This window comes from Elephas maximus, chromosome 22 (genome assembly GCF_024166365.1).
Source record: "Elephas maximus indicus isolate mEleMax1 chromosome 22, mEleMax1 primary haplotype, whole genome shotgun sequence".
In the NCBI taxonomy this organism is placed as follows: Eukaryota; Metazoa; Chordata; class Mammalia; order Proboscidea; family Elephantidae; genus Elephas; species Elephas maximus.
In genome coordinates this window covers 26,941,169-26,948,218 of record NC_064840.1, presented here as the reverse complement: position 1 = coordinate 26,948,218, position 7,050 = coordinate 26,941,169, and positions in this window count along the sequence as shown.

The following is a 7,050-nucleotide window of genomic DNA, read 5'->3' as shown; positions in this document are numbered from 1 at the left end:
TTAAGAGCTATGGCTGCTAACCAAAATGTCTGCAGTTCGAATCCACCAGGTACTCCTTGGAAACGCTATGGGGCAGTTCTACTCTGTCCTATAGGGTCGCTATGAGTTGGAATCAACTTGATGGCAACGGGACTTCCAAGAAATCAGTCTGCAGAGCACCGCTCCACTCTGACTCACATGGGGTTGCGTGAGTTGGAATTGACCCTATGGCAAATGGCAACTATTCTTTTTTTGCAATTCCATTTCCTATTCCCCCCCATTTTAAGAATAAGATGGTAAAAACATCTCTGCAGTCACACAGCTGGTGAGTGGAAGCCCCTTGGACATAGATGGCAGGACACTGGCTTTGTGCTAATGTGCAGTAAAAGTAATTCTGCAAGTGGCCAAAAATGATGGGGTCCAGTTTTCTGCAGAAGGGCCACAATTGTTAAAACCTAAATGCACAGAGAAACACCAAAAACTAGTGTAACAGAATATATTTATTGTGAGTAGATACAATTTGAATTGGGCGGTGTCTACCAGGCAAGTATCAGGAAGGTGCTCCAAAGAGAGGACAGTGAAAATGGGGTACATTGGTCATTGTCATGTTAATTTCTCGAGGTAGCATCGGAACACCTGCAGGGCTCCAGAGTCAGTGGGTTATAAAACAGTCACTAAGGACATACCATACATTTTCCAGTCAGACCCTGGGGTTCCTGCTCCTGGCTGCACATAGATAAATCTCTAAAAGAGCCCAATGCCGAAGGCCAAACCATCTCTGCTAAGCTGCTTACTAAGCTGTTGTTTGACTTGAAGGTGACTTTAGTAAAGCAGTTCCTTAAAGGCTCAAGGTTTAAAAGGACACCTATAGGCAGATGGTCTGAGTGAGTCACCCCAACTCCATGAACCCAGAAATCTGGATTCCAGGTGAATTAAAATGATTCGTCACAATGTAGAACTCACATGTAGCATCCAGGACAAGTTGATTTCATCTGGAGTTCACAGATGTGCTTTGGAAGGGTCTTTCTGTGAACCTTCTGAAACCATATGCAAAATTATGTGTATGTGTGCATTCCTTTGTGGAGAAGATCTACTGGTTTCATCAGATTCTCAACAGAGTGATTTTGGCTCAAAAAGATTAAAGGATCACTGCTCTAGAGTAGAGTTTCTTATCTTGGCATGATTGACATTTAGGGCTGGGTAGTTCTTTGTTGTGGGGGGTGGGGTTGTTCTGTGCACTGTAGGATGTTTAGCAGTATCCTTGGCCTTTATCCATAAAGGCCAGAAGCACCCCCAGTTGTGACAACCAAGGCAGTCTCCAGGTATTGCCAGGTTCCTGGGTGGGGGGCAATACTGCCCCTGATAGAGAACCACTATTCCAGAGTACACTGAACATGCATCAGGATCACCTGGAGAGCTTGTTAAAATACAGATCCCTGGACTCCACACCCGGAGTGTTTGGTTCAGTCTTTCTGGGGTGGGGCCTGAGAACTCGCATTTCTCACAAGTTCCCAGGTGATACCATTGCTGCTGGTCCAGGGACCACACTTTGAGAATCACTAATCTGGAAGAATGGATGAACAAAGTGTATATCAGGTGAGATCTGGATTCAAACAGTCCTGGATGCAAATCACTGCTAATTATGATCTTGGGTAAATTACCTCATTTCAGCCTTCTTCAGTTTCCTCATCATAAGCTGGGGACATAAACCAAAACCTGTTGCCATCAAGTTTATTCTAACTCATATGGGCCCTATAGGACAGAATAGAACTGCCTCATAGGGTTTCAAAGGCTATAAATCTTTGCGGAAACGGACTGCCATATCTTTCTGTCACTGAGCAGCTGGTAGGTTCAAGCCACTGACCTTTCAGTTAGCATCTGAGTGCTTAACCACTGCACAACCAGACCTGCTTGTGCTAGGGATGTAATACCTACAAAATAGGGTTTTAGTAAGGAAGAAAAGAAATAAAGCATGAAAGGACTTTGCAGAGTGCCTTAAATGGTAAGCACTTAATATTTTTATTGTTTCCATAATTGAGACCATAAGTGTGTCCTCATGTCCTTCACCTATTCATTCAACAAATATTTATTGGCTGGTGTCTGTGTGCCAGTCTTTCTCAATGTGCACTACCTGAATTATTTCACTGTATCCTCCTCAAACCCTTATCTGGCAGGTACTATTACCATCTCTGTTAATTCTTTGTGAGTGGCACCTTTAATGCTTGCGTAATATTCCATTGCATCTATTTTTGTTCCTTGCTGTGGCCTTCCTTCTGAGATCCAGACTTATGTATATTTATACCTGGATGTCCCCTCAGGCATGTTAAACTGGGTATGTTTGGCCAATTAGTGCAGTGCAGAGCACTTAGTAGACCCTCCATTAATATGAGGTATCACTGGCCCCCAGTGTTATTTTTTAGCCCCTGCTGTCTGGTCCTCAGTGAGTTTCATCAGTCACTTATTTTCTGCCAGCAAACTTGGCCCTGGGTTAAAGCCCTGATTTGTTGTCCCAGTGGGGAGCCTACAGGACAATCCAGCCTGGTTCTCCCACCTGCAGAGAAGAACTGAAGGAATGAAAATGAAGATATTCCTACTGCCCTGAACAATCAGTCTGGTGGGGAGAATTTACAGGCAGTACACAGGACATAAAGTTCCCCCATTGCATCCCCACTGGGTGTGCCAGTAAGTGATTCCTGGGGCCTGGCTTGCAGGGAAGAGCTAGATTTATGCTATTGGTATAGTTATAGCATCAGTGTCTGTTGAGTGCTCCAGAACTATAGTTCATGTTTCTTTCTTGAAGATGCAACAAGGAGCAATTTAGAAGCCACAACATGGGAAGCAGGGCAGGACAGGCAAGCTCTGGGTGGGCTAGACCTGGGTTTGAATCCCAGCTTTGCCACTTACTATTATGAAGATGACAAAACCCTGCCTGCTGAAAGCGAAGACGCCTTGAAGCACCGATGAAGATCAAAGACTACAGCCTTTAACATGGATTGTACTAACAAGAAGAAAACAAAAATCCTTACAACTGGACCAATAAGCAACATCATGATAAACGGAGAAAAGATTGAAGCTGTAAAGGACTTCATTTTACGTGGATCCACAATCAATGCCAATGGAAGCAGTGTTACAAAACAGGGCTTCCCAGCTCAGGACTAAGCCCAGCTTAGGTTCTTACTTTCTTCTGAACAAGAATGACCAAGAGAGGCTCAGAGATTCCACACAAACAAAGGTTTATTAGAGACAGAGTAAAAGGCTCGCAAGGGAGAGAGGGAGAGGGGTTTCCACCTACACTAGCCTCCAGTCTCTCGCTGGACAAAGGATCCTCTAGGGCTTATAAAAGTTTTTAGATAGGAAAAACGCATTATCTTTATTCATTAGATGGGTGGAGATTTCCAGGGGAAGGGGAGGGATTATGAAAATTAAATGCATGTGCAGTTAGAATTCAAGATGGACTTCTTTGCAGAGGTTGCTGGAACCAAGATGGAGTCTGTTACAAAGGCTGCTGGGAGGTCGAACAGGACTTATTCTGGGATGTCATGCATGCGTGATGCCTCGGGATCTTGGTTCAAGGCCCGGCGAGGGGTCCCTGTTCATTTTTGTCTCATGTGGAAGGTCATTCATGGTCCATGTTGATCTTTACTACATATGCTCTGCACATGGTGAGGCCTTGAAAAACAACTCAGGAAGATTATCAGTAATTTATAGCTGGTCAAGCACACAGGGCCCTGAAATGTAGTCCCTTATCTTGTCTAAGCACCTAGTTTGTTAACTATAAGTAGTTTTCGGGTGCCAGCAGCAACAGTTATATGGTGGTTTGCACTTAGGTTTAGATTCAGAGACTATTTAATTATAGCTGGTCAAGCACACAGGGCCTTGAAATGTAGCCTTGATTTAATTCAGCCAGCAGCTCCATCTCTTGCCTGTCTCGGCAGCAGTCAAGAAATCAAAGGACATGTTGCATTGGGCAAATCTGCTCCAAAAGATCTCTTTCAGGTGTTAAAAAGCAAAGATGTCACCTTGAGGTGGTACTAAGGTGCGCCTGACCCAAGTCAGGGTATTTTCAGTTGTCTCATATGCTTGGGAAACCTGGACAATGAATAAGGAAGACTGAAGAATTGATGCCTTTGAATTATGGTGTTGGAGAAGAATATTGAATATACCATGAACTGCCAGAAGAATGAACAAATCTGTCTTGGAAGAACTACAACTAGAACGCTCTTTAGAAGCGAGGATGGTAAAACTTTGTCTCACGTACTTTGGACATGTTATCAGGAGGAACCAGTCCCTGGAGAAGGATATCATGCTTGAAACAGGGTCAGTAAAAAAGATGAACACCCTCAATGAAATGCACTGACACATGCCCACAACGATGGGCTCAAACATAGTAATGATTGTGAAGATGGTGCAGGACCAGGCAATGTTTCATTCTGTTGTACGTACGGTTGCTATGAGTCAGAACTGACTCTATGGCATGTAACAACAGCATCTGGGTGAGCAAGTGACTTTATCATGCTAAAAGTCTCATCTTCTTCATCTGCAGAGTGGGGGTAATGCTGATGATGGTTAACACTTATGTGTGATTAAATCTTCTCTACTGGACAATTAAAGAGCCCTGGTCAGAATCGACTTGATGGCAATGGGCTTGGTTTGGTTTTGGTGGCACTGTGGTTAAGAGCTCAGCTGCTAACGAAAAGGTTGGCAGTTCAAATCCACCAGCTGCTCCTCGAAATCCTATGTGGCAGTTGTACTCTGCTCCATAGGGTCACTATGAGTCAGAATTGACTCTATAGCAACAGGTTTTTTTTGTTTTGTTTTGTGGCACAACAGTTGGGTGCTTGGCTGCTAACCCAAAGGTCGATGGTTCAAACCTACACAGCGACTCCACAGGAGAAAGACCTGGCTATGAAAACCCTATGGGGCAACTGAGTCCAGCACAACTAGATGGTGCCTGGCCACCACCACTGACTGCTCTGACAAGGATCAAAATAGAGGGTCCTGGACAGAGCTGGAGAAAAATGTAGAACAGAATTCTAAATTTACAAACAAACAAACAAATCAGACTTACTAGTCTGACAGAGACTGGAGAACTCAGACAGTATGGCCCCTGGACTCCTTTTTACCTCAGTAGTGATGGCACTTCTGAGATTCATCCTCCAGCCAAAGATTAGACAGGTCCATAAAACAAAACGAGACTAAATAGGCACACTCGCCCAAAATAATATGTGTATTAATTGTTTAATGAGAAACCAATTTGCTCTGTAAACCCTCATCTAAAATACATTAAAAAAAGAAAGAAAAAAACTCCTATGGGGCAGATCTACCCTGTCACATGGGGCCACTGTGAGTTGGAATCAACTCTCCGGCACATAACTACAACAACAACAATTCAACAATTAAAATAATTTAAAAATAAAATCAATTTTGACGATTAGAAATTATCTTAAAATTTATTGTTATATGTAGGAAACCCTGGTGGCGTAGTGGTTAAGAGCTATGGCTGCTAACCAAAGGGTTGGCAGTTTGAATCCACCAGGCGCTCCTTGGAAACTCTATCGGGGTCAGTTCTACTGATAAGGTCGCTATGAGTCTGAAACGACTCAGTGGCACTGGGTTTGGTTTTGGTTTGGTATATTTACAACAACAGCAACAAAAAAAATTATTATTTTTTTAAATACCAAAGCCAAACCAAACCCAGTGCTGTGGAGTCGATTCTTACTCATAGCAGCCCTATAGGACTGAGTAGAACTGCCCCATAGGGTTTCCAAGGAGTGGCTGGTGGATTTAAACTGCTGACTTTTTGGTTGGCAGCTGAGCTCTTAACCACAGCACCACCAGGGCCCCCTTTATTTATTTATTTTGTTGTGCTTTAGGTGAAAATTTACAGCTCAAGTTAATTTCTCATTCAAAAATTTATACATTTTTTTTTTTGTGACATTGGTTGCAATCCCCACAATGTGACAGCATGTGCTTCCTTTCCTCCCCAGGTTCCCTGTGTCCATTCATCCAGTTCCTGTCCCTTCCTGCCTTCTCGTCCTGCTTTTGAACAGGAGCTGCCCATTTGGTCTCCTATACTTAATTGAATTAAGAAACCCAGTTCCTCATGTGTGTTATTCTTGTGTATGTGTAATCTTTGTCTGAAAAGTGGGCTTCAGGAATGGTTTCAGCTCTGGGTTAACAGAGCTTCCGGGGGCCATAGTTTCAGGGGTTCCTCCAGTCTCCGTCAGACCAGTAAGTTTGGTCTTTTTATGTGAATTTGAATACTGTTTTACATTTTTCTCCTGCTTTGTTTGGTACTCCTTGTTGTGATCCCTGTCAGGGTGGACGTTGGGGGTAGCTGGGCACCATCTAGTTCTTCAGGTCTTAGGTTGGTTGAGTCTCTGGTTTACACGGTCCTTTAGTCCTTAAGGATAATATTTTCCTGTGTCCTTGGTTTTCTTCCTTCTCCTTTCCTCTGGGTTAGACAGGACGAAAAGATGTATCATAGATGAGGGCCCTTTTCAAAAAATAAAAAAAAAAAAAAACCAAACCAAACCTGTTGCCTTCAAGTCGATCCCAACAAATAGCAACCCTATATTTTTAAACACAGGTATAATTCAACCCCACACACACATCCATTATAAATGTAAGGAAAAATACAAATTGAAAATAACAGGTTTCAGTTCTTTTAATGGCAGAATCTTCCTTTGACTTTCTGAAAAGTATATAAGTCAAGGATGTTTCCTCAGTGGTCTCAGAGCCATTTGATTTGAAACGTAATCATCAAGAAACCTTAGACCTTAAACCAAAAACATCCCCCGAAGACATCTTAAAACAATAGTTTATCTTAACTAGTATAAAACGTCTGCCTTGAGCATTATGCTCTTTTAAGAGGTATCTATATGGGATCAAGTTGACAACAGCAACTTGAAAAATTAGACAGGAGCCTTAGGGGGCAGTGGGTTTATGTTAATGAGAGAGGGACAACTCAGAAAAGGAGGGTGAGAATGGTTGCACAACTAAAAAGTAATTAATGTCACTAAATTGCACATGTAGAAACTGTTAAATTGGTGTTTTGTTGTGTACATTCAC